Below are 6,588 nucleotides of genomic sequence, written 5' to 3'. Positions count from 1 at the left end.
AGTAGAGACGGGGTTTCACCATGTTAGCCAGGATGGTCTCGATCTCCTGACCTTGTGATCCACCCGTCTTGGCCTCCCAAAGTGCTGGGATTACAGGCGTGAGCCACAGCACCCGGCCATCTTGCATATTTCTTATAAAGTTTGTGCTTCAACTTTTTATGTTTTGGGTTGCTGAATGCATGTCATATTTGTCGTTCCCAATTTCTAATTGGGCAATCCTGATTTACAGGAAAGTATTCGATTCTTGTGTGTTCATTTATATTTGTCTGATGACCACATTTTTAGGTTTGCTTCCTTGGATCTTCTCAGTACATACACGTTGCAAATGTGGTTTTCCCTTTTCAGCACTGTAATTTGTCTTTTTAAGTCTTGATTTATTTTTTAGCTACATCCGGTGTAATGTTGATAGTGGGAACTCTTGCCCACCTTCTATCCTTAATAATACTGTCACAGCACTGAAGGTAGCTGTAGCCTCCCCCAGTTTCCCCACTTTTTCTCTGTCCTGACCGAGAAACACAGAGTGCCTTGACCGCTCTGTGACCCAGGCAGCTGCATGTTTTCCCTGCAGGCTTCACCCAAGCCGGGACCTTGAACATTCCCAGACACTGATAAAACTGTTTAGGTCCATGCTCAAAAACACTGAGGTTAACCCTGTTGCTGTTATACATGTAGAAACTAGCCCCGGCCCTGAGCCAAATGCCTTAAGCCCTCATATAGACTCCACAACCTCACCGTTACTGTGGACATACCCAGGATGAACTTATCTTTTCTTACTATCCATCCCGGGGATGCTGAAGCCCTCTGTAAGTTCCCCTAATAAATGCATATTTCAGCCAAATATGTAGGTGATCATATATCTTGTTTCTGCATTAATAGTTAATATGGTGACTTATCTAAAAATTATCATCAATATAAAACCATCTATTCAGGATTAGAATGCTAATAGCTGACTTGATTACTTACTTTGTGCCAGGGACTTTAATAAATACCACACATTACATATCATGGTATTTATTTCCTGGTTGTGACATACACTCTGGATGCACTGCCAGATCTAACTTGTTAATATGTTGCTGGAGACTTTTGCCTCTATGTTCTAAAGTGGTGGGTTTTTTTCCTGTCCTCATTGAAGGAGCTTTTCCAGCCTCATGGAATAAATTGAGCAGCTTCTCCATCATTTTCTATGCTGTATGCTCTGGGACTTTTTATTAATATACAGCTTGTCTTTTTATAGATTTGGTTTTTTAAAATACCCTGTAAAACTGTCTAGACATGTTGGCTTTTTTAAGGATACATTTTTTACTGCTTTGAAAATTTCATCGATGGGTTTTCTATTGTTGCTAAATTCAATTTTGGTCATTTCATATTCCTGGAAAACTGTTTATCTATGGTATTATTTTCAAGTAAATCTATAAAGATTTACATGTTAGAAAGTTTTTAAATCTCCCCTGTATCTATAGTCTGCCACTTATCTCATTTATAAAGAAGATTATTCGTCCTTAGAATTTCTTTTTGTTTTCATCAGAACCAAGAAGTTGAACTATTCTTGTCAAAATATCAGCTTTGGGAAGCATTCCCTTGAAAACCTGCACAAGACAAGGATGCCCTCTCTCGCCACTCCTATTCAACATAGTATTGGAAGTTCTGGCCAGAGCAATCAGGCAAGAGAAAGAAATAAACGGCATTCAAAAAGGAAGAGAGGAAGTCAAACAATCCCTGTTTGCAAATGACATGATCCTATATTTAGAAAACTCTATCCTCTCAGCCTAAGGGCTTCTTAAGCTGATAAGCAACTTCAGCAAAGTCTCAGGATACAAAATCAATGCGCAAAATTCACTAGCATTCCTACACGTCAACAACAGGCAAGCTAAGAGCCAAATCATGAAAAAATTCCAGTTCACAATTGCCACACAAAGAATAAAATACCTAGGAATACAGCTAACAAGGGAAGTGAAAGATTTCTACAAGGAGAACTGCAAAACACTGCTCAAAGAAATCAGAGACGATACAAACAAATGGAAAAGTATTCCATGCTTGTGGATAAGAAGAACCAATATTGAGAAAATGGCTACACTGCCCAAAGCAATTTATAGATTCAATGCTATTCCCAATAAACTACCATTGACATTCTTCACAGAACTAGAAAAAATTATTTTAAAATTCACATGAACAAAAAAAAAGAGCCTGAATAGCCACGACAATCCTAAGCAAAAAGAACAAAGCTGGAGGCATCACACTTCCTAACTTCAAAATATGCTACAGGGCTAGAGTAAACAAAACAGCATGGTACTGGCACAAGAACAGATACACGAACCAATGGAACAGAATAGAAAACCCAGAAATAAGACTGCACACCTACAACTATCTGATCTTCCATAAACCTGACAAAAACAAGCAATGGGGAAAGGATGCCCTATTCAATAAATGATGCTGGGATGACTGGCTAGCCATATGCAGAAGATTGAAACTGGACTCCTTCCTTACACCATATACAAACATTAACTCAAGATGGATTAAATACTTAAAAACCCTGGAAGACAACCTATGCAATATCATTCAGGACATCAGCACAGGCCAAGATATCATGACAAAGATGCCAAAAGCAATTGCAACAAAAACAAAAATTGACAAATAGGATCTAATTAAACTAAAGAGCTTCTGCACAGCAAAATAAACTATCAACAGAGTAAACAGAAAACCTACAGAATGGGAGAAAATTTTTGCAAACTATACATCTGACAAAGGTCTAATATCCAGCATCTATAAGGAACTTAAACAAATTTACAAGAAAAAAACAACCCCATTAAAAAGCAGGCAAAGGATATGAACAGACATTTCTCAAAAGAAGACATACAAGCCGCCAACAAGCATATGAAAAAAAGCTCAACATCACTGATCATTAGAGAAATGCAAATCAAAACCACAATGAGATACCATCTCATGCCAGTCAGAATGGCTTATTATTAAAATGTCAAAAACATATTATTAAAAAGTCAAAAAATAACAGATGCTGACAAGGTTGTGGAGAAAAAGGAATGCTTATACGCTGTCAATGGTAGTGTAAATTAGTTCAACCATTGTGGAAGGTAGTATGCTGATTCCTCAAAGACCTAAAGACAGAAATACCATTGAAACCTGCGATCCCATTACTGGGTATATACCCAAAGGAATATAAATCATTCTGTCATAAAGACACATGCATGCGTATGTTCATTGCAGCACTATCCACAAGAGCAAAGACACGGAACCAACCCAAATGCCCATCGATGATAGATTGGATAAAGAAAATGTGGTACATATACACCATGGAATACTATGCAGCCATAAAACTGAATGAGAACATGCCCTTTGCAGGGACATAGATGGACCTGGAGGCCATTATCCTTAGCAAACTAATACAGGAACAGAAAACCAGATATCATGTATTCTCACTTATAAGTGGGAGCTAAATGATGAGAACACATGAACACACAGAGGGGAACAACACACACTGGGGCCTATTGGAGGGTAGAGGTTGGGAGGAGAGAGAGGATCAGGAAAAATAACTAATGGGCACTAGGCTTAATACCTGGGTGATGAAATAATCTATACAAGCAACCCCCATGACACACATTTACCTTTATAACAAACTTGCACATCCTGCACGTGTACCCCCAAACTTAAAAGTTAAACAAAAAAAAATAAAATATCATACTAGCTTTATTTTTGTTTTTTAATTAACATTAGAATTTTTATTTGTTTTCATGTTATTAATTTCTGTTTTATATTACTTTATTTTTTCTACTATAATTGGTTTCATTTCTTATTCACTTTTCAAGTTTTTCTGTTGGGTGTACGCTGTATTTTCAGTATTTCTTATTTTCTAATAAATATAGTTAAGGCAATATCTTTTCCTCTAAGTTCTTCTTTAGTTGCATCCCAGGAATTCTGATATGGGATGTCCTCTAAATTTGATTTGTAATTTTAATTTTGATGTCTTCCTTAACACAAGAGTAGATATAGTTTTGGACATTTTCTGCAGTTAATGTTTAATTTTACTGAATTATGGTAAAGGAAAATAACCTGTTGGATTTTGATTTTTGGAAAATATTGAGATTTTCTTAGTGTTCCGTCTTACGACATGTTCGATTTTGTGAATGGCCTGTGGGTTTAGGACATACAATATATATCTATTGAAAAAATATATATGTATATAAGCCCCGTTTACACAAGTACACAAACACAAGTGTGATAAAACTTACTGTATTATTTTAAATCCTCAACAGCCTTTGATATTTTTGTCCATTTCTGAGTGAAATATATTAATGTCATGTCCTGTAATTACAGCTTTACAGTTTGTATTTCTAGCTCATTGTACTGAATGTACCTCGAGGCTATGCTTTTAATGCATAAATTGCTGACACCTATTCCTTCTTGTAAAATTACACCTTTTACCTGGGATGCCCTGGGGTAGTGGGTGATGGGGCTAGGTGTCAGTGGCTTCTGTGAGCTGCTGTCTGTTTACCTCGTGGCAGCTGTCCTGGTTCCCTATCCTCTCCTGGCTGCCACCCAGCACAGAGGGAGTAGGGAGATCTTCATGCTTAGGAATTTGAATTATTTTTCCTCTGATGTTGTTATATCACCTTTATTTTTGTTAATATTTCTCTGCTATAGTTTTTCTAATTTATTATTTCCAACTTTTGCCATGTTATTTTGTGTTAGGTATGCTATTTGCAAACTTCAATCTGATAGTATGTATCCATTAATAGGTAAGTTACTTTATTCACATTAAAAATGATCATCTGTATGCTTGGGCTTATTCTTGTCTTTTTTTTTTTTTTTTTTTTTTGAGACGGAGTCTCGCTTATTCTGTCGCCCAGGCTGGAATGCAATGGCGTGATCCCTGCTCACTGCAACCTCCACCTCCCAGGTTTAACCGATTTTCCTGCCTCAGCCTCCCAAGTAGCTGGGATTACAGGCGCCCACCACTACACCTGGCTTATTTTTGTATTTTTAGTAGAGACGGGGTTTCACCATTTTAGTCAGGCTGGTCTCGAACTCCTGACCTCAGCCGATCCACCCACCTCAGCCTCCCAAAGTGCTAGGATTACAGGCATGAGCCACCGTGCCCAGCCCTTGTCATCTTATTTTATGTTTTCTATTTAACAAGATTTTCTTGTTTTTCCATTTCTTATTCCTGTCTTTAATTAATCCATTTTCTTTCTTTTTCTTTCTTTCTTTCTATTTTTTTTTTTTTGAGACTCTTGCTCTGTCTGGAATGCAGAATGCAGTGGCATGATCTCCGCTCACTGCAACCTCTGCCTCCAGGGTTCAGGCCGTTCTCCTGCCTCAGCCTCTCAAGCAGCTGGAATTACAAGTGCTCGCTACCACGCCCAGCTAATTTTTGTATTTTTAGTGGAGATGGGGTTTCCCCACGTTGGCCAGTCTGGTCTCGAACTCCTGACCTCAGGTAATCTGCCCACCTCTGCCTCCCAAATTGCTGGGATTATAGGCGTGAGCCACCGTGCCCAGCCATTAAACTCATTTTCTTTGTCAAATTTTTCTTTTTCTTGGGATTCAGAATTTATTCACCCAATTTCTATTTTCTAGCAGTCACACAAATTTTTAACACTGTACATTTCGTTCTATTAATATCTAGAGAAAATCAACTCCTTTTCATTCTACATAAGTTATTTTACAATCAACTATTTTTTATACTGAACTCTTAAGTTCTAATATCTTCTTTGCTTACCATTCTTTCTTTATTGCCATGTCTTCTCAGGATACATTTCACATTTTGCTACAGAATTTAATCTGGTAAACTTTCCGCATAGTTGCATGTCAAACTATTTTTGTTTTGACCTTCCAGCTGAATGAGAGTTTGGCCAAGGATAGTGTTATAAGTGTCCTCAGCTCAAACTGTAGAGATACTGTTCCAACATCTTCTTTTTTTTATTATTATTATACTTTAGGTTTTAGGGTACATGTGCACAATGTGCAGGTTTGTTACATATCTATCCATAATCCAGTACTGCCAAGGACAAGTTGGATACTGCAATTCATTTCTTATTCCTTTAGAGATTAGTTTGCTGATGTTTTTTAAAGGTTTTCTTTTCATGCTTGAATTTCCGCATTGATGTCTCCAAGTGTGGGGTTTTTTCTTCCTGCTTACCTTTTTTGCACACCCTTTCACACTCAGAGCACAGGTCACAAAACATTTGCTCTTTTTTTGAGCCATGTTTTACAATTGGAAAATTTATATCCATCCTCCTTAGCTCTTAAATTTTTTAAAATTATATTTCATCCTTCTGTCCTTCTGTGCTTCAGTCTCCAAAACTTCCTATGCCGAGTCTCCATGTCATTCCAATGCTCTTCGGCTGTGTTCATTCCACTATTCATCCTATCTACTAAATTTTTCACTTCCAAAGCCATCAGTTTACCATTTATTTTCATATGTATCTGTTCTTGTTTCATGGAAGCAGTATTTTCTCTGATCTCTACAGTGTTATTAATCATACTTCTCTTGAGGTCTTATTTGTTTGCGGTCTAGTAAGTTTTCCCCTCTTGTCTTTGGAGAGTATCATGGAGGATGTTGAAGGGTGAGGATGA

At 37.4% G+C, this 6,588-nt stretch overlaps 1 long non-coding RNA gene across 1 annotated transcript; it reads left to right on the top strand.

Annotated features, from left to right (window-relative positions):
- Nucleotides 1–740: 740 nt before the first annotated feature.
- LOC115831921 lies at nt 741–1,911 on the top strand. Its single transcript, XR_004027415.1, has 2 exons — nt 741–803; nt 1,526–1,911. It is a non-coding gene; the product is annotated as an uncharacterized LOC115831921 (long non-coding RNA).
- The last annotated feature ends 4,677 nt before the right edge of the window (nt 1,912–6,588 follow it).

The sequence above is a fragment of the Nomascus leucogenys genome, chromosome 20 (genome assembly GCF_006542625.1).
Source record: "Nomascus leucogenys isolate Asia chromosome 20, Asia_NLE_v1, whole genome shotgun sequence".
NCBI lineage: Eukaryota > Metazoa > Chordata > Mammalia > Primates > Hylobatidae > Nomascus > Nomascus leucogenys.
The sequence above is the reverse complement of the archived record's forward strand: the minus strand, read 5'-3'. Positions and strand labels throughout refer to the sequence as shown.